Source organism: Episyrphus balteatus, chromosome 1 (genome assembly GCF_945859705.1).
Source record: "Episyrphus balteatus chromosome 1, idEpiBalt1.1, whole genome shotgun sequence".
In the NCBI taxonomy this organism is placed as follows: Eukaryota; Metazoa; Arthropoda; class Insecta; order Diptera; family Syrphidae; genus Episyrphus; species Episyrphus balteatus.
The window spans coordinates 91,704,312-91,726,752 of record NC_079134.1 but is presented as its reverse complement, the minus strand read 5'-3'; the positions used below and the strand labels follow the sequence as shown (position 1 = coordinate 91,726,752).

At 32.4% G+C, this 22,441-nt stretch overlaps 1 long non-coding RNA gene across 1 annotated transcript; it reads right to left on the bottom strand.

Annotated features, from left to right (window-relative positions):
* Nucleotides 1-5,703: 5,703 nt before the first annotated feature.
* Nucleotides 5,704-5,983, bottom strand: LOC129906528 (uncharacterized). The gene is made up of 2 exons (XR_008770821.1): nucleotides 5,934-5,983; nucleotides 5,704-5,862 (listed from the first exon to the last, which is right to left on the bottom strand). It is a non-coding gene; the product is annotated as an uncharacterized LOC129906528 (long non-coding RNA).
* Between the last annotated feature and the right edge of the window lie 16,458 nt (nucleotides 5,984-22,441).

Genomic DNA, 22,441 nt, shown 5'->3' with positions numbered 1-22,441 from the left:
TTTTTATTTCTGTACATATTTATTGAAAGGTGGGTGTCTGGAGTGAGCTATTTGAGCTATTCAAGTTCATGTACAAACCAAAATCATGTTTAAATTCAAAATTTGTGAGGACATCTACTGGTGAAAGGAACATTATAGCTTTCACACGTATTCACAGATAGGAAAACAAGAGAAAAATAAGAGAGATGTATACCAATTATCTGAAATTAAATTTGCGGGTGTTTTAGGCAAGGGGGGTACGAGTCGGCTCTCTAGGTATTCCTTCCTCTATGCAGAGCATAGAGGAAGGAATACCTAGAGACGCGACTTCGGTTGGTTTTTCTCTTCCACCCTACAAGCTGCAATGAGAGGAAAAACTCCACAGTGCTTATATGTGGTAGTTTTCCCGTGCATTTTAAATGGCACCAACACATTCAACTGTGGAGTTGAGCTCAAAACACTTAAAATCAATTTAAGTGCTCAGTAGGAAATAAATTCATAAAAAAATAATATAATAAATTCAAAACACGAACCTTTTTTTTTATTTCTGTACATATTTATGTGTCTGGAGTGAGCTATTTGAGCTATTCAAGTTCATGTACAAACCAAAATCATGTTTAAATTCAAAATTTGTGAGGACATCTACTGGTGAAAGGAAGGTATTAAACGAATTGTACTTTTCACACGTATTCACAGATAGGAAAACAAGAGAAAAATAAGAGAGATTATCTGAAATTAAATTTGCGGGTGTTTTAGGTAAGGGGGGTACGAGTCGGCTCTCTAGGTATTCCTTCCTCTATGATGCAGAGCGAGAAGATCTTTTTGTATGGATAGAAAAGAAAAAATAATCATGGGCATAACGGTCTTGACTCTTGAGTTGGAATCGTTATTTTTCTGTATCTCTGAAATTTGTTCTTGTATTCTTGTTGTGTTTTTGCATTGCAAAATCGCGCTTTAACTGTTTCTTTTTTAGGCGGGATTTTTGGAAGAAAAATAGAGCTGTGTGTGTGCAGATGGATTGTGGACGTATTTAAAAATAAAAACCTGAGCAATAAATGCATTTTTTTCTCTAATATTTTTTCATAAGCTAGGTTCAGGTTGAGATGAGGAATAAAAATATGAGGTGATCTGTGGTGTTGCAATATTGTTTGTCAATTAAATAAAATGGAAAGGCAAACAGAAAATCGTCGTATTTGAAGTATAAGAGCACAAAAGAAAGTAGTACTCAGATACGATTACAACTCAAGACCAGAGATGAGTATTTACTTCATATGTAGTAGATCTACTTCATTAATTTATATTTGTGTATCTGCTACGTAGCAACGTATTTCTACTTCGTTTGACTAATTTTTTCTAACGAACAAAATTTCATTTAAGATGTGTTGTATTGATTCATTTTTTGTTAATCGAAAAATTCATTTAAGAAAATGCATTGTTGGTGCACTTTATTTTGGAATAAACTCACTAGGATCAGCAAAAATTTCTTATTTTATACATCCAAATCATGGAACTAAGAGCAAGTCAATCTGACTTTCCTGAAAATAGTTTTGCAATAAAAAACACTTCAAAATTTGAAATTAAAAATGATTACAGCAACTTCCGAGGATGTTTTTTTTAAGGAAAAAAATCATATTTGTTATCTACGATTGATGCGCTTTCAACCAATGTAGGTCTCATATTTTGTTTTATTTGTATATTTTTTGTTTTTCATTATCTGCTACATATTTTCCAAATCTACTTCGTTTTTTTGGGCAATATGCTTCACTTAGCCCGGAGCTAAGCATTCTCATCCCTGCTCAAGACCGTTGTGCACATATGTGTTTTTTTTTCTGTCCATGGAAGTAGACCTTGTAGCTCGAGTATCGAGTCTTCCTAGCGCACGTTTTTTGTTTCTTTCTATCAAAAGAATATACGGTTGACGCTGGTCAGTCTGCCTCAACGAGAACGATTCATTAAAAAAACAACACAAAAAACTTACTCATTAGTTCAGTACCTACTCACAAAAGATCTATTAGAAGAGAAAGAAAGAATAAGGAATATGTACTAGTATCTACATACATATTTGGGTTGGTTTTTTGTTTTTGTTTGTTTGTTTTTTTTTTGCAATTTAATTTTGTTTTTGTTTCCTTGTTTGGCGCGATTGAGTAATTGTGTGTAGGTAGGTATGCAAAAGGATTGTGAATGCATTTTAAGAAAGTAGGTAGGTACCTAGTACTTCCTACCTGATCAATGAATGAAATTTTGTTCTTAAATATTTTTTCATAGGGTAGATTAGGGTTAGGAATATACAAATGAGATCTGGTTTTGGGATATTTTTTGGAAATCAAGAAAAGAGAATGCATGCACAGTTTTATTTGTTTGCGCATTGATTTGGTTTGTGTTTTTTTGTTGTCTTGTTGAACTGGGGTATGAAATCATGAGTATCTAATTAGTTAGGTGAAACAAGTAGATACAGGGTCGGACTAGGGCAAAAGGGCCCGGGTGGCAAAATGAAAAAGGGGCACCGCTGCATACAAAAAAAATTACAATACTACAAAAATTTCTCGAAGAAGAAAAGAGATATTTAAGAGATTTAACGGATTTAGAAAGACAAGATTTAGTTCTTTTAGAAACCGTTACAAATTTATTAATAACAAATAAACAAATGCTAAGAAATAACCTCGAAAACTGATAAAAAGCGGCATTTTTGATATTCTAACGGGATTATCTCAAAAACGTGATGTGATAAAATTTTTTTGACTTCGGATTCGAGCTCAGCACCCTATACCTATAGAAAAGTATATCTTGGTGTATGTAACAAAAACCTTGTTGACCAGTGTTATCTATAAATCAAGAACTGCGGAAACGGAGAACATTCAAATGTCTGGTTTGTCTTTGATCCATATTGCAGAACCAAATTAAATACCTTACTACCTACTTAATTGGAAAAAAAAGGAAATAAATTCCTCCTTTATTTAGTTCTTTTATTTTTCATGTCTTGTAGATAAACGAAAGGAATTACACATTCTAATTTTGTTGTTGTTTCTTTTGTGTAGAGTTAAGAAAATTACTAATTTAACAATAAAATTATTTAGTGGAGTAACTGAAGCTAAAAAATTTTGTAAAGGGCGGAAACAGATCCGATATTCATGATCTTTTCTTACAAACGTCGGTAATTTAAAAATACTCTTATCTCTATGAAAAATTGCTTGAAAAATTGCACTGCTTCCGTTTTGCTTTTAAAATTTAAATTACTTAAGACTTTAATTTGTGTTTTGTTGTTTTTTTTTTCAAAAAAAAATTCCTAAATGTTATGAAAAGATTGCCTTTTCTAACAAATTGACAAATTTCAAAATCAAGTATACGGAAATTGGTTCCCAGACTCAGAATTTTGAACTTATTTTTCATTTCTTTTAATATTTAGTAGGTAAAGAAGAACGGTCACGTAGTGAGCAATTACAGTGAAATTTAAACCCATAAAATTATGAAAATTATTATTAGATACCTAAACCATAAAAAGTGATTTAGTTACTTCACTAATCAATTTAATTCAGATGATAATTTAATACATAACATTTATTGATTCTGCATCAGCTACTAAGTACATTAATCAACAATATTTTTTTCGCGCAATATTCTTATATTATATGCATACAAGAGTGATTTATACAGGGTGATTCAGGAGTAATGTGCCAAAAAGCTAGAGCGTGTAGGTTAGGTCGAGACAAAAAAAACATCGTATGGGAGGGAGGGTCTATTCCCCTTCGTTTAGCGGGGAGGGGCAATTTAAAAAAAAAATTGACTTATTTTGGAAAAAAAATTATTAAAAATCAAAGGTTATACTAATAATAACGTGTTACACCTTTTTGTAAAGCCAAAACCCTAGTCTTTTACAAATATTCTAAACAAAGCCATTTTATGGCACAGTTTTTGAAAAATTAGTTTTTAAAATAAAAATTATGAAAAAAAATTTCAAAGTAATTTTTTTCAAAATTTCATGTAATTAAGTACTAATTTAGTTTTTTAAATTCGATGCTCTTATTCATTTTTAAACAAAAACAAAAAACCAAATTGAAAAATATTTTGTGGCTTTCGAAAAATTAACAAAAAACCAAAACTCGTTTTTTCTAAAAAACCTCTTTATTTTTTGTTATTACATGGCTGGACTTGTTGATAAATTAATTTATGAAACGTTAACCATTCGTCAACTATTTTTTAACATTTAGACTTAATTAAGGATACAATAAAGTGATACCGTATTGGATTTACCCTGAATTGATCAACTTTTTTCATTGATAACACCTGATGAAAACTTACCTGAGAATTTTTCTTACTATGTGTGGGGTGCTCGCTGCCCATGGATTCTAGCTGTAAGGATCTTAAGGCAGTATAATTGTTTTATTTTTTTATAAAAAAACAATGAAATAGTACTTGCGCAAGCAGTTCAAAATAAAAAAAAGGACTTTTTAAATCATATTCTTTGATTTTTAAAGGTTTCAAGAGAATCATTTTTTCCTAGATAACATTTGAATTCTTATCCTTCGTATTTGCCATTACTTGTCCTCGATTAATCTTTTGGATGTACATTATTATTTGTTATTCAATTTCCATTAAGAAATTGCGATTTTATTGCCTAAAACCCCTTAAAGCTAGAATCCATGGGCAGCGAGCACCCCAGACATAGTAAGAAAAATTCTCAGGTAAGTTTTCAATTGTTATCAATGAAAAAAGTTGATCAATTCAGGGTTAATTCAATACGGTACCACTTTATTGTATCCTCAATCAAGTCTAAATGTTTAAAAAATAGTTGACGAATGGTTAATGTTTCATAAATTAATTTATGAACAAGTCCAGCCATGTAAAAACAAAAAATAAAGAGGTTTTTTAGAAAAAAGTAGTTTTGGTTTTTTGTTAATTTTTCGAAAATCACAAAATATTTTTCAATTTGGTTTTTTGTTTTTGTTTAAAAATGAATAAGAGCATCTAATTTAAAAAACTTAATTAGTACTTAATTACATGAAATTTTGAAAAAAATTACTTTGAAATTTTTTTTTCAAAATTAATTTTTCAAAAACTGTACCATAAAATGGCTTTCTTTAAAATGTTTGTAAAAGACTAGTGTTTGGCTTTACAAAAAGGTGTAACACGTAATTGTGTTACACCAACCCCCCCCCCCCCCTCCCATACGATTTGTTTCTATTCTCGACCTAACCTACACGCTCTAGCTTTTTGGCACATTTTTTCCTGAATCACCCTGTATAATTGAATACGAAGAAAAAAATTTCAAAAAAATTCTAAAAGTTTTGAGAAACCCGACCTTTTCTATAAAAGGTTTAATTTGGTCCTAAAGCGAATTTTCCCTCTACGGAATCACTCTTAGTTACCAATTTTTAAGTAGGAAAATCGCTACAGATCGAGATAGAGGCAGACAGTCAAAATTATTGCGAGACCCAATCTTCGCTTTTTGTTATCTCGAGTTCGATTTTTTTACGAATTCTTAACTTTTCCGTAAATCGTAAACCGCAAGTAAAAAAATGAATTTAAATTTAAAAGAATATTTTTTGAAAAAAAAATTTAATTGAAAAAAAAAACGTTTATTGCAACTGAAAAAAATTGCGTCAATAAAAAAAATTGTATAAGGTACAACAGAAAAATATTTTTATTAAAAAAAATAATTATTGCAACTAAAATTGTAAGAAGTTCGACGAATATTCAAAATGAACTATTATTGCCCACACCCCCACACTTCCATCAAAAAAATAAAGTTCATCTAAGAACTTGCTTGTCTATGGGCCGGCCGGCCGCCTTATGCACGCAGACGTCATGTCGCTCAACGACATCGGCTTAATGTATAAGCAGATACGCACACTATGCTCATGTTCATATTTCACCAACACTCTGCACCTCATATCGGCTTAATGTATAAGCAGATACGCACACTATGCTCATGTTCATATTTCACCAACACTCTGCACCTCATATGTATGTCTATATGTCTACACACAATTGAACAATCTGATCGGTGCCCAGTGCCCATGAAATCTCAAAATCAGCCGACACTCTCTTATAAAATATTTTCAATTACATACAGTTTATGTACATATAGTCCAATAAATGAAGCTAAAAAAAAGGGGGTTACCCTACAAAAGGTCCGGTAGTTCTAAATTTTTGATATGTTGTTAGGTATGGTTAGTAGATAGAAAAACCAAATTTCCACAACCACGCCCCCTCCGCCCCCTTCAGCATCACCGAAAAACCATAGAAATCTGGCACTTTTTTCACTTTTATGCCCATAACTTTCTTCTGGTGCATTTTATTGAAAAAAAGTTGTTGGTAGACTTGTTGAAAACATAATTTCCTACAAAAATGTCCTTGGTAGTATTTTTATACAACCAAAAACAACGAAGTTATGAATCTACCAAAAACATGTAAAATTTCGGATTTTGCAATATTTTCAGTTTCTTGTCACTTAACAGTGCTATAACTCTTTAACAATTGACTTTTACGCAAAAGTCTTCATAATCAATCTTATAGACAATTTAATTACCTAAAATAAAATATAAACCACTTTGATTTTGTGAATCAAATAACCGAGTTAGGGCTAAAATAGTAAAAAAGTATTTTTGATAGTTTTCGAAAATTTTTTAACTATCCATTAAATGAAGGATTTGTATCCCACAAAAAGTCGGGTGGTTCTTATTCTATATTTAATCAGGTTTTAATGGTAGATTGAATAAAAAATTCATAGCCACGCCCCCTCCGCCCCCCCCCCAACCATACTCCAAAAACCAATTCTGCATTTTTTCAGTTTTATGCCCGTAGCTTCCTTCTGGTCATTTAAATGTGAAAAATTAATGTGCAAAATTGTAGAACACAAAATTTTCTACAACTTGCACATCCAATATCCACCAAACTAAGAATTTTTCAAAAAAGTTACAATTTCCGATTTTCTTTATTTTCAGTTTCTTACCTGTTTACATTTCATGAATACAACTTTTATCTTTTGATAAGAACAGTTTAATATCTCATGCGCTTATAAAGCGGTGGGCTATGAGTGGACGAAGGTAAAAGAATTGGGGTATGAGGGGCAGGGGTAGCAGGTGGGGAAATATAGGAGTAATAGGTGGAGTTGAAGATGGTGAATTATGAGAAAATTTGGCTTCGTTGAATTTTTCTTCAAATTGATCGATGATATCTGATCTTCTTCGTCGTCGTCTTCATAAAAATCTCATGTGGACGATTTTGACAGGATTGTCCACAGCAAAACTTACAGAATGTGAACATTTAAGTCCCTCTTTCCTTCATCTGCCAGCTCCCATGCATCTAGGCACATAGGTATTTGCATGACACAGCTTTCATCAATTTTTGGGGAGCAGGATCTTGTACAGTTTTAATGGACTGCAATACGTGGCATCCTCTCGTCCAGCCCCATTCCAGAAGATTTTTCTCAATACCCATCCACGCCATGATCTGGTGATAAGTCCGGAGGAAATGAAAGTGTGCTGCATCTGTTGTAGGCGGTAGTTTGCACAAATTAAGTTTTGTTGAACTGCTCATAAATTTGAAATATCGAAGAGAGCTTAGAGATTGACCACTTTCCTCTCCATATAATATAAACAAGATATGTTCTTCCGCCTCCGATACTTTCTGAACTCTGGCATTTGGGTCCTTAACTTCTCTGCAGCTTCAAGTGCAGAGGGGTTTTTGAAACATTTTGCAAAATTTGTTTTTTTCCGAAAACAAAGATGTTTGAGGTGGTGTCACATTCACTTATGGCATGAATGAGTAAGACGTTCTCCATAGAATTGAATGTGAAAAATGAGAATTCATCAGATAAATTGATCCTCCCAGGTTTTCGAAGGTACACGTTATCGGCCCTAGGTAAAGTAAGTCGATGTCTTCCTCAAAAATCTTTGAAGCTCTATGGTATAGATACTAATTCTGGCGCAACTGGAAGAAAACATCCGTACGTTCCAGTTGAATCAGGTGTGGTTGTGGTTGCATGATAGTAGAAACTTCAAGTAGCTGCGCCTCGTGGAGACTTGATGAAAAGCCAAGGGATTTAATCATATCAATGAGAAGCTTAGGAAGGGGGGAAAGCAAGGATCGGGGACGAGCAGCAGCTATAACAGCATGGGATAAGGCCAAACATTTCCTTTTCCATTTATCCAAAGGGCCACTCTTATTCTTCAGTATTACAGTTTCAAAAAATAGAGGATGGGTACTCATCTGTATTAGACCGAATGACTTCCAAAACTGTGCTGCTTTGACTACTCTCAACCGTTTAACCTTCTCCATACTTCTTATCAAAACAGGATTTGACTGTGCTATTATCAATTTTATAATCACCCGTATTGTGATTTACAACTGTCAATCGATTTTTGATAAATACTGAAATTTGGGATTTTTAAACCAAATTATAGGAAAACTGGTCAACTGGAATTTTGTAATTAGATTTCTTTATAACGACTAGGACCATTATCTGCTTTCAAAACTTTTTTTAATTAAGTAATAAGATTTTAAAATTAAATTTGTATCAATTATCGATTGATAGTTGTATATTAGGGTGGTCCTTATTTTACTCTTTTTCGAAAATTGAGTGCGACGTTCCCTAGATTGGTTCCAAATCGAGAAAAAAACCCTATTTTTTCAAATTTTTATCTCTGACCCTTCCTGGCCCTATTTTGATAAGAAGTTACTATAGCAGGGGCGATATTCTGTGTCCAGTGTTGGGTAAATGGCGGATTTTTGATATAAACTTCTTAATGAAATATGGTCAGGAAGGGTTAGGAATACAAATTTGAAAAAATTAGGACTTATTTTTCCTGATTTGGAACCATTCTAGGGAGCGTCCCCAATTTTTTGTTCCTAAGGAGCACCCTATTGTATATAGCAATAAGGCTGAACCTCCTTCGATCGTACTTGTCAACTCATCAACTCATGTATGAAACTTCATAAAACTGAAAAATGCAGAATTGGTTTTTGGAGTATGGTTGGGGGGGGGGGGGGGGGGGTTGGCGGAGGGGGCGTGGCTATGAATTTTTTTTTTCAATCTTCCATTAAAACCTGATTAAATATAGAATAAGAACCACCCGACTTTTTGTGGGATACAAATCCTTCATTTAATGGATAGTTAAAAAATTTTCGAAAACTATCAAAAATACTTTTTTACTATTTTAGCCCTAACTCGGTTATTTGATTCACAAAATCAAAGTGGTTTATATTTTATTTTAGGTAATTAAATTGTCTATAAGATTGATTATGAAGACTTTTGCGTAAAAGTCAATTGTTAAAGAGTTATAGCACTGTTAAGTGACAAGAAACTGAAAATATTGCAAAATCCGAAATTTTACATGTTTTTGGAAGCTTCATAACTTCGTTGTTTTTGGTTGTATAAAAATACTACCAAGGACATGTTTGTAGGAAATTATGTTTTCTACAAGTCTACCAACAACTTTTTTTCAATAAAATGCACCAGAAGAAAGTTATGGGCATAAAAGTGAAAAAAGTGCCAGATTTCTATGGTTTTTCGGTGATGCTGAAGGGGGCGGAGGGGGCGTGGTTGTGGAAATTTGGTTTTTCTATCTACTAACCATACCTAACAACATATCAAAAATTTAGAACTACCGGACCTTTTGTAGGGTAAAACTCCTTTATTTACTGGACTAATACCGTCGGCGTAAAGCAAAATTGTTCTTAGTCCTTAAGCAATCCTATGTACTTAGAACAATTTTGCTTTACGCCGACGATATATATGACTATTTGAAATATTTCACAGCAGCTGACTGCTAAGAAAGTCAAAGACGAATTGAAATCACGTCTATCTACCCACTTGCACTCCTTTTTTTATTTTCGAGGTAGAGTGAGTAAGGTCATGGTCGTAAGAGATCCTTTCCTATTGTTCTCTTTTTAAATTAAAAAAAAAGCTTTTTTGTCGGCTGAAAAATTCTCTTCTCCTTTTTGATTCCAATTTAAAAAGCTCTTGTCGGCTGAAACGTGTCGGCTGGAAAAAATTTTGATGACATATTTTTTCTATGGGATGCGATATCTGTATATAGTTGTCTGTGCTGATAGGCTACAAAATAGGTTAGAAAATGTTAATCATATTAAAATCTTTTTTAGAAATAAAAACGAAAATGTGTTTTTTAACAACACAAATTTGACTTTAACTGGCTGTAGTTACTCATTTAATACAATGAAATTACATTTAAACGATAGAAAATATTATAAGGACAAATAACGAAGACGAATAAACAGCAGAACACATACTATGTCACTGTAGTTGCTTAATCAATACACGTCGGCGTCACCTCGGAGGGTTTCATCTCGAAGCGGAAAACATCGCAGCTAGTTCACCCAAAATCATACTAAGTTTTCTAAACTCAGGATTTTTACTTGAACTTTAAAAAAGATTAAATCACAATAGGCCCATCAGAGACCGCAGTGATAACGCGAATTATTCCCACCTCTCACCCTAATCTTAATTTCTTACTTATAAGGAAATGAATGTATGTTCATTTTTTGGTCTACGACATGCTGAAACAAAGATATAAGCTTAGAAGTAAAATATCCTAAAAAATGCACTTTTGTGAATAACTCCGCTAAAAAGAATGATAAGGTGGTGAGAAATTGGGTTTAAGCCTTTAAAATATAGCCCTATCGATCCATTAAATAAAAAATGACAGTGCCTCTGCGCGCAAGTGCAAATTACGCTTTGACTGGACTATAGGCGGCTATTTTATTTCCTAAAGACCACCCTAATGTATATTAGGGTGCACCTTATTTTAAAAATTTTGAAATCCTCCCAACCCTTCAATTGGTTCGACCTCATGAAAAAAAAAATTGTCAAAAAAATTTTCCAAATTCGATAGGGGTCGCTACAGTAAAAAAATTTGAAATTGACCGAAAAATGGCTGATTAAAAATAGTTGAAAACTGAAAATATTGAAAAATGGTTTTTTGACGATAACTTGAAATTTTGAGGGTCTACGAAAAATTCGAAGTGCCGAAATATGATGTACTCAGTAATACCTACAACCTTTGCTAGGTCATTTCCAAAGTAATTGACATGATTTTTATTTTGTAACACAGTGACAATAAAGTTGTAATTTTATACAAGTTATACAAACATAATTATTAAAGTCAAAAAAATAAATCAATTTTAGGAAAACAAATCAAACTTTTCTTAAACATACAAAATACATTTTACAAAAAAATGTCAAAATCAACATAAATTTAATTTTTTTGCAATCCGTTTTAGGTATGCACCGTGGTTTAATTCAGATTCTTTTTAAATAAGTGTAGAGTTTTGATTCCTTTCTCCTTTTTCCGTAGCTCCTAACAAGGTACCTAGATTAATCAGCATTAGAAGCTTGCCTCTTTTTAAGTTGATCTCTTAGAAATTCATAATAAAACCTCTTTTAAATAAATCTCTATTTCAAGAAAGTGCGCGCGCACTTTTTTATATTATCAAAACGATATTTTTTACAGCATTTTTACAGAATTTTGATACACAGAATTTTGATGAACAGAATTTTGGTATCGAGTATTTTGACCAACCAGAATTTTGCTATACAGAATTTTGACTTTCAGAATTTTGTTCGTACAGCATTTGCACATAGGTACAGTATTTTGAATACAGAATTTTGCAACATACAGCATTTCGACCCCAACCCGGTCAAATATCATTTTTACTATTATCCTAGCGAAAGAATGTTACCTTCTAAAAGGGAAACTATGTCATTGTTCTTTCATAACAAACAAAAAATATTAAAAAAGCTTTTCTTTTAATCTCAAAAATGTTATAGGTATAATGGCTAGAAAAGACAAAAAACTAAGGAAGAGAATTCAAATGGTATCTAGGAAAATATTTTTCTTGAAAGCTTTAAAAATAAGAAAATAATGATAGAAAAAGGCAAAATAAAACTCCGAAAAAGGCATAAAAGGCATTTATTGAGAGAAAGAATGAAATATAAAAATTAATTCTACAGTACATAATGCTTATAAGAAACTCGAAAATTGCACAATATTTGTTTCTTATAACCGAGTGTTTCTTATATTCTTAGAACGGATGTAAGAAACAAGTTTCTTATACAAATATACCTTCCCAGTAGTAGATACCACAAACTTATCCTCGCCTAAATATTCAATCCAATTATATAACTACATATGTATGTATTATATATTTTTCACAGATTTCTTTTCTATTTTTTCCCGATTTAATTTATTCAAGGATTATGTATCAATTTAGTTTTAAGTTAAATATTAGCTGTGTTCCTTTGGTCTGAAGTATCTACTGCTAAGTAGTTCTGGTTGTATTCAACTCCACTTCTTCAATAGAAAAAATTTCTTTGAATGGATTCAGATGCACTAAAATGTACTTTGCTGAGCCCAAAGGAACACAGCCATTATTTCGCAACATTTTTAGCAAAGGTAAACACAGCAGGGATATAAAGAACACAAACATAACAAATAACAAATTGAACATTGAACTGAAATAAAGTCAAACTCAAATGACATTTGCACAGGTTGCTTTGAATTTTTCTTAAGGGTTCATGTTTTTATAGTTTAATGATTTTTTTGAAAGTTTCTTAAATCCAACCAACTTTATGTGTGAGCAAGAAAGTTCGTGGTTTGAAAAATGTTTCTTTTATCAGTGTTTTTCTTATAAGCGTGTTTTTTATAAACACATACTTCAACATTAAAATATATGGTAAGGTACAAGGTGCTTTTGTTCGAGTTTCTTTTAAGCGAGGTTTTCTTATAAGCGTGTTTCTTATAAGCGATATATACGACACGTAGTAATTTCTAACAACCATGAGTTTTTCTCTTAAGAGTGCTTTAAAGGAGTTAAAAGATGTCTCTACATCTGTGATTTAACTGCACATCATCCGCGTAAAGATGAATAGAAACATTGGAACATACTCTTGGCAAGTCGTTAATGTACATGCAGAAAAGAATTGGACCCAAAATGGATCCCTGTGGTACTCCTGAACTAATTCTTCTAAGGCTGGATTGATTTCCTCCCACAACTACGCTCTACCATCTATTACTTAAGTAATCTTCAACTAGATTTACTGCTCTCTGAGTAAATCCAAAATAACTTAGCAACTTGCAGCATAATACTACTCTATCAAACGCCTTTGACAAGTCGAGCAAACAAAGTCAACTCAACTCACCTTGATCAAATTTTTAGTCTTACGTCATCTAAAATTTTTATCATGGCAGTAGAGCAGCTATGGTTTGCTCTTAAACCAGATTGATACTTATAAAGTAAACTATTTTGGTCATGGTAGTTGACAAGCTGTTCAACCATAACTTTCTCAAATACCTTAGATAAGCACGGTAGGATGCTCTTTGGACGGAAATCACCTGGTAAGCAGGCTCGTGGTATTTTAGCAACAGGCGAGACTCTTGCTACTTTTCAACTATTAGGGAAAGATGAAGACGTTAGGTTAGGTTAGGTTAGGTAGAAATGGCTGTCAGGAAAACAACTGACACACTTAGACCATTTATTGGTCCGTTGTGATACCATGATTTTGTGAGGAAATTCCTCACTAATTAAACCAGTTGGAGCTTTTAATAAAGCGGTGAAGGTTGAAGATGTCAGTATTGATTAGTTCACTGGTATCTTCTAAGAAATATTTTTCCAGGTATTTTTTACGTCTACTGGAAAGGGCAGGACATGAGCAGAGAAGATGTTGGATTGTTTCTTCTTCTTCCTCATCAAGGCAACTTCTACAGAAGTCGTTAGAGATTACGCCAAGTCTTATGGCGTGTCTACCTATGAGACAGTGTCCTGTTAAGACACCTATTACAGAGCTGATATGCAATCTGCTTAGAGACAACAAATTTTTTGAACGTTTTGGATCTAGCCTAGGCCAGATCTGCTTGGTCGTTTGGCAAGTTATAATGTTTGACCATCGTATGTTTGTTGCCTCTATAGCTTCTTGCTTCAGCATGAGTTTACACGTTGCGATTGGTATACCAATATTTGCCTTATTGGGTAAAATTGGTATTAGAGTTCCATTTCTGGCGAGTTCGTCTGCTTCACAGTTTCCCAGAATATCTCTGTGACCCGGCACCCAGAAAAGGTGAATGTTAAACTGTTCTGACATCTCCATGAGAGATGATCGACAGTCGCGGGCAGTAACGGAGTTTGTGGAAACCGAAGCTAACGATTTAAGGGCGGCCTGGCTATCAGAGAAGATGCGGATATCCGATGTAGATATCACGTTTTCTTTGAGCCAAGTCAGTACTTCTTTAATCGCCATTATTTCCGCTTGGAACACGCTGCAGTGATTAGGGAGACGGAAGGAGAGACTAACATTAAGTCTATCGGAGTAAACCCCGCCACCCACTCCGTCATTGGTTTTAGAACCATCTGTGTAGAAATGAATTGAATCATCTCTTAGAAACTCGGCATTGTCCCATTCTGATCTATTTGGGATGGTGACTTCATAATTATTGCCGAAAACCAATTGTGGGGTGGTGTAGTCGGAGTGACTGTGGATTGATCCGAATGAATTCAGAATATTTGTGTGGCCAATAGAGTTATTGGTCCATTGAGAGATGGCTTGGAGTCGAATAGCAGTGCTTGCGGCCACCTGCTTGCTGAATATATCTATGGGTGGAAGATTGAGTAATATATCAAGAGCGGCGGAAGGTGTCGAACGGAGAGCTCCGCTGATGCACATGCAGGCTGAACGTTGGACTTTGCTTAACTTGTCTCGATATGTTACTTTTTCCAGAGCAGTCCACCAAACTGCTACCCCGTAAGTGAGAATAGGTCTGATGACTGCAGTGTATAGCCAATGAGTTATTTTAGGAGATAGTCCCCATTTATTCCCTATAGCTTTTTTGCAAGAAAAGAGTGCCACTGTGGCTTTTCTTATTCTTTCTTGTATGTTGGTTTTCCAGTTTAATTTGCTATCCAAAATAAGACCCAGGTATTTGGCTTCGCTGGCAAAATTAAGTGGAACACCATTAATAGAGGGGGGGTCTAGTTGTGGAATTTTATATTTCTTTGTAAAGAGGACAAGTTCTGTTTTTTGAGGATTTACCCCCAATCCACAGTTTGTTGCCCATTTTAGTAGCTTATTTAGAGCAGTTTGCATTAGTTCTATTATAGTATGGAGATGTTTTCCTGATATGGCAATGGCGACGTCGTCAGCGTATGCAATCACTTTGAATCCATCTACTTCTAGACCGACTAGTAGTTCATTAACCACTAAGTTCCACAGGAGTGGGGAGAGTACCCCTCCTTGTGGTGTACCTCTACTAACAGATCTTCTTGCTGAGAAATCTCCTAGAGTTGAGTTAATAATTCTGCTTTTCAGCATAAGGTCTATTAGCTCGCTCAGTGAGCTATCTACTTTAAGGTTCTTCAGTGCATTTGTGATTGCTATGTTGCTGACGTTGTTGAACGCGCCTTCAATATCAAGAAATGCAACTAAGGTGAACTCTTTATGATGGAGGGAATATTCAATAGTGCGCACTACAGTATGTAGTGCTGTTTCAACTGATTTCCCTTTACAATAAGCGTGTTGTGCTGTAGATATAAGATTGGGATCTATGACATTACGCAAGTGGATATCAATCATTCGTTCTAAGGTTTTAAGAAGGAATGATGAAAGGCTGATAGGTCGGAGGTCTTTCGGATTGACATGAGAGAATTTGCCTGCTTTGGGTATGAATACAACTTTAACTTCTCTCCATAGGGCAGGGATGTGTTTCAATTTAACACATCCATTCAGAATTATCTCTAAGATGGGAATTAGAATATCTGATGAAGACGTTATGCAGGAATAGATTATATGTGTTAGAGAGCCCAGAAAATAGGGAAAAACCATAGATATTTCCGACTTCGGATTCGAGTTCTGCACATCAAAAACCTATAGTAAAGTATATTTAAGTGTCCGCACCAAAAAAAAAAAAAATAAATTTTGTAGACCAGTGTATAAGTTGAGTCTATCGAAGAAAAGTTTTTGAGTGTTTTTGTGTTACCTGCCCTTATAGAAAAAAAAACTTTTTTTTTCTAAATGCCTTCATACAAAAAAATATATTTTAATTTGGCCAAAAATTAAAAATCACGGGCTTTTTTACTTTTCTATTAAGAATGTGCTTTTACTTAAATATTTTCAATTCCCGTATGTGATCTACCAAAGATATATATCATGTGACCTACCAAGGATATATAAGAAAAACCAACATTTTCGACATTTAACCTTTAATATTTTTGTTTGCACCCATGGGATTTTTGGGGAATTTTGACATCTTATATAGAGATATGTCCTTATGCTCTGTACCTTTTCAGCTCTATGCGAATTTTGTACAGGGCTTAGGAGCTAATTATAAAAATATAAATATATATATAAAATATATCAAAATTTTGAGTTTTGACCAAATTATGTTTTTTTTTCCGACAGCTTTAAAAAAAATGTTTTTGTATAGAAAAGTACATAATCTTCAAGTTTTTCATAGAAATTTTTTCAATCGGACTTAAGAGTAATACGCAAAAAAAAAACATTATTTTTGACATTTGACACATTTTAAAATCACAATATTTTCTAAACGCTTTCTCGTAGAAAAAAAGTGTTTCTCGCTTTCACCCTCCAATAACTGTTTGTTTTTCTTATGAAAACATTAACACCTATGAAGAAGCAATAGGGTCCTATTACAACTTCCGTAAAGCAAATTCTGTCAAACTAAACGATCTTTTAAGCCAAATTGATTTTGATTTCATTTCAATGGAACTTAACATCGTTCCCCTGTCTCTCAAGAATACAGTACAAGGGAAATTTCTTTAATCTGTAAAGCAAGAAGTGAGCAACTTAATTTAAACGGCTCACCCTATAAGGGTTCATCCACTACACATTGCACCCTTTGTAATTTGAATTCAAAAGAGGATACTTTTCATTTTTTATCAATATGCCCAGTTTATAAAGAACTTAGAGTCCTCTACTTTGGAAAACAAACTCTAACTATGGAGCAAACTTTAACAATTTTAAACGGTGAAAATTGGAAAAACCTAACCAATTATCTTGAAAAATCAATCTGTTACAGAGAAATGATTATAACAGAATTTTCTTAATACATAAATTAAAAACAGTATAATTATATCTCATGTTTTTCTAATTACTAGTATATATTATTGTTGTATATTATCTATATTTTTATTATTATTTTAAATAACTGAAATTTTGTTTTAACTAAACTAAAAGTCTGCACATAATGCTTAAATTAGTGGGTTCAAAAACCCGTATTTTTGTTTTAGCCAAACAAAAAGCTCTTTTTTTGTAATCTTGAAACCAAGTTTTACTCAATTTTAATTTTGTTTTTGCCAAACTAAAAGCTGTTAATCCATATGTCAAAAAAATTATGTATTACCTATTAAGTAATTTATTTTTGTTTTAGCTAAACTGAAAGCCCTATTTGCATATTTATACATATAATTTTTGCAATTGTTCATTTACATTTTGTTAAATAGTAAACATTTTCTTTGAACACAATCAATTTGAAAACACATAGTCAATCTGGCAGACGGCATTGCCACCGCCAAAACACTTTTATTACCAAATTTAAATTGTATTCAATTGTAACCGAAATTATTGTATTTAACAATTTTAAGTAATAAAAAAACATCTATCTATCTATCTATCTGTCTCTCAAGAAAAATTTCACTTCATCTCCACCGTGGTATAATAAAGAATTGTGCCAAATTCGCAATAAACGTAATAAACTTTGGAAAATCTACTTAAAGGACAAATCGGTTACAAATCACTCCAATTACATTGTAGCGTATGATCGTTTCTCGGAATTAAATTAACTCCTTTATAATCGTTACCTTATCAACGTAGAAACTAGAAAATAATCTGGTGTCCGACTATAGATTTTTGTTTAATTTAAATACAAAAAGAAAGTCTAATGGACTCCCTTCGAGCATTGTTTTCTGCGATTCCTCTTCTTCCCCACAACCCCACAACAATATGAAACTATTTAGCTTCATTTTTCTCACAATCAAATAGCAAAAACCCGTCTGAACCAGAGATCCAAACGAGTATGTTCGAACCTGTTCGAACAATCTCAATTTTTTTAAATGATCGTTCGTACTCGATCGTTTTCTCTCAATACTCGTAAATAATCTTACTCATAAACAAAAATACTCACAAACAAAACCATACAAATTGTTTGAACTCTTGAGTATACTCGATCCTCAAAACCCACGGACAAAATTACTCGTAAGCAGATCGACTGTTTTTAACACTAGGCTTTACTCGAAATGATCGAAAGTGATCGAACGTGATCGAAAAATCATGAACAGTTTGAACAATGAAAACAACAACTTCCAATTTCTACGCCCTATAGGTACCTGTTGCATATGTTTTTTTTTATTTAGGTTTTGAGGGTTGGTTGTTTGCGGTACAACTGCAATTAAAGCAGGTTATTTTAATTTTACAATTGTGGTTTTAGAAAGGGTTTATCAATGACTGAGTAAATAAAAAAGTAATTAACTGGGAATGCCCAGTTAATTTGTGCAGATAGGTGCGTAATAGAAACATATCCTTAAAAAATATGCAATAATGCGATTCAGTGGCGTAGATAGGGGGTATCAGGGGGATATATCCCCCCCCTCATTGGGATCGATAATTGTGCAGTATAAACAGTCGTGAATAAATAAGTTGAAGAAGCGCACTTTGAAAAAAAACGCTATGGATTTCGAGTTCTTGATTAGCTTAAAGGTTATAAATATGGTTTACCAACTTTCGTTGCCATTAAGTCGGTGTTTCAAAGAGTGAATTTAGACTTGGTCCAAGCAATGGAGCTCGCTAAAGATTTAAGGGATCAACTAAAAATTAAACGGGCAGAAGACGACTCATTTTTGAAAGTTTTTTGTCTATGGAAAAAATTAGCTGAAATCCTTGACATAGGCGTTAAACATAAGAGAATAGTGAAGCGACAAAAGAATCGTTCGAACCCTTCGGTTCAAAGTACAGTAAAGAATATTTTCGTGTTACTGTTTTCAATCTTTTTCTCGATTTCTATGTAATGGGCCTTGCAGAAAAATGTACAAACCATGAAAACACACTAGAAGGGTTTCCGGTTCTTTCTAAGGATTCTTCGTCTGAAATAGACAAAGCAGCTAAAAAATTTAATGAAACTGTTGAGTTTTACCAAAAACTAGACCACAGAAAATAGAACAAAAACAATAAGATTTCCTTATAGTTTTCATCCAAGAAGGAAATATTATTTAAACAATCGGGATTTCCTAATTATTTGTTTGCATATTTTATTTATTTATTTAATATCAATTAGAGTTTACAATCTCAAATAGACTAACGAAATTTTTAAATTATACATAGAATCATTATAAAATTACAGCTACACAAAAAAATAAAATTATATATTTACATTATTTAATTAGTTAAAAAATACAAATTTAACATATTTTTGAATGAGTTTCTACTCAAATGGAAATTAAAATCTATATTATTTGACACATTATTAATCTCCCTAACACTGCGAGTCATAGGTTCATTAAACGCATAATTCACTCTATGAACGTTTTCGCGGAATAAGGTTCGAATTCTTAGTTCTCTAGAAGGAGCGTAAAGATCTATCAGCGATAACAAATAAGGACAATCAATATGATATGATAAAATATCACTGACAAAATTTATAGCAACCCGAGTCGAACAATGGGCACTATTTGAAACCTATTTAAAACCCAAATATTCTCTGAATAGATTAAATAGATCATAAATATCACATAATTTGTAAGGGAAATAACCTCTACTTAAGACCCGAAATAGTCGGTTATCGGAAAAAATCCCATTTTGGGTAGTTATTTAGGACCAAAAAAATTACATTTAAGGACTAAATATACTACAAAAACTCATTTAGTCCTTTTCGTTCTCATAAGAATCTTGATATTTTTACTAGGTACTACAAATTTTTATTTAACTTTAATTGATATTCATCGGGTTAGTTAAAATAAGTATTACACATAACACCATGTAATAATAGGTATACTATTATGATTTATGCTGAAATTATACTAAACTTGCAGTTTTTAACTATATGAAGTATAAAGTTCAAATTTAAGCATAATTGTAATATAAATTAATATTCCTTTCTTCGTAATCTTTGTTGTTTTTCTATGTGGGCTATAGCCTACAAGTTAAAAAGTTAAAACAAGTTATATTGCAACATAAAATTTTGTTAACTTGAAAAGAAATCATTCATTTGTTAGAATACAGCAGATGACAAACAAAAAAAAAATCATAGTAATCCTTTCTTATTTCCGTGCTTTTTTATAGAAAAAAGTTTATATAAGAAAGGAAATGCATATAAGAAATAAAATTTCTATAATGAGTTACCTATAAGCAGGGTCGTAAAATATAATTTTTTTATTATTGCAAATAAAAATAAATAGATACATATATGTATATATTTATTGAAAAGAAGAATAAAATTGCATTACAAAATTTTATAACAATAAAAAAAAACTTCTGCATTGATTTTATTTTTTTTTTTTTTCAAAATGTGTGCATCAAATATAAATTTTTAATGTTAAATTTTCCGATCATAATCAATTTTGCAGATCAAAATTTTTCGAGGGATTTACTACAATTTACTCTTCAACAAAAGTTCGTTAGATATAAGAAAAATATGATTTTTCTCCCACTTGCTAAACATACATACCTGGGCTTTGACCAACAATAAAATAGAATTTAACTCACGGAATTATTTTATCGTTTATATGTACATATATCATTGTGTATATAATTTTAATGTTAAAAAGTCTGTCCTCTGTCATTTTTGGTTAAAATGAGTTAAAATGAAGCTACTAAACAAAAAACTCTCTTCTCCAAAATAGCGGCTCAGTTATTTTATTTTAAGCTTATATAGAACGCGCTCTGAACCGAACACGTCGGAAAAGAAACACAAATTTGAAGCTCTGAACGTTCAGAGGTAAAAAGAAACACATTTTTTTGTTTGACAGTTCAAGTTCTGCTCCTAACTATTTTTACAACTTTTTTTTGCACTGAAATATAATTTTTTTATTTTTATTCACTTTCACTTTTTTTCTTCTTCTTCTATTTTATTTCACAATTTTTTCACACTTTTCCTAGTATTTTTTTATTTTACGCATAGGTATGAGTGTACGTATAGCGAACGCTGTTTTTTTCACTAAATTAATATATTTTTTTTTTATTTTCAATCACTTAATTATTAAACTTTTTGTTTTCTTTTTATTCAATTATTTCTAAAATTTATTTTTATTTTTTAACACTACCTACAACGACACCGATCCGCACTCGCACTCGCCACCTACTTCGAATGCCCTATAAAAGTTTCACGTGCACAAGGTTGTTTCCTGTCTCAACATGAATTTTTTGGACTTTACTAGTATATTTGAAGATCTGAAAGTCTCAACCTAGATTAAAGAGTACAAATTCAGTGCTTAAACATTCAAGACACATGAAGAACATTCAGGACTTAGGAGGTGTTTGAGTTTGAATAGACTCAACCTAGCTTTAATAGTGTTAATAGTATCTACTTAGCTTAAATAGCTTAACAAGTACCTAACTAGGTCTAAAAAATCTGGACAGATATAGAATATTTAGGATTAAACTAGTGTTTTCAGTTTTAAAAGTCTTTAATCATAAGTCGTGAAGGTTTCTCAGGAGATACTGAGTTAAGTAAGTATAAAAAGTTCATATTTAGGTTTATTTTAAAATGAAAAGTCTTTATATAGATTATATTAAGTATCATGAGTACTAAATTCCTACCTAAAGTTCGACTCGGGAAACATCTTACGGCGGTTTTCTAATGTCTGTATACCAATAAGCTGACATCTAACGTTATACGAAGGCATTTCAATGTTCCAGCCTAGTTTGTGTACTACAAATCTTGTAAATTTTTTTTTGACATTTTCTATTCTTGTAATATGAACATTGTAATGAGGATTCCACACTACGCAGCAATATTCCAGGACCGATCTAACATACGAAACATAAAGGGCTTTTAGAGTGTATGGGTCCCTAAAACCAAACGAATTACGAAAAATAAAACCCAACATAGAGTTGGCTTTGTTCACCATGAATTCTGTGTGATGTACAAAGTTTAGCTTGTAATCAAAAATTACTCCAAGGTCTTTTTTAATAGAAACTCTTTCAAGGACATGATTATGCATATTGTAATCGTAAACAATAGGTAACAAACGACGAGTAAACGAAAAACATTGACATTTGGATATGTTTAGGGCTAATTGGTTTATATTGCACCAGTTGATAAGATTTTTAACATCATTTTGGAGAAGCGTACAGTCTGTTAAATTTTTTACACGTCTAAAAAATTTTAAATCGTCCGCAAACATAAGACACGTTGAGTTAGTAAGGACATCAGGAAGGTCATTTATAAAAATAAGGAACAGCATTAGACCTAAATGACTCCCTTGTGGAACGCCGGAAGTTACAGAA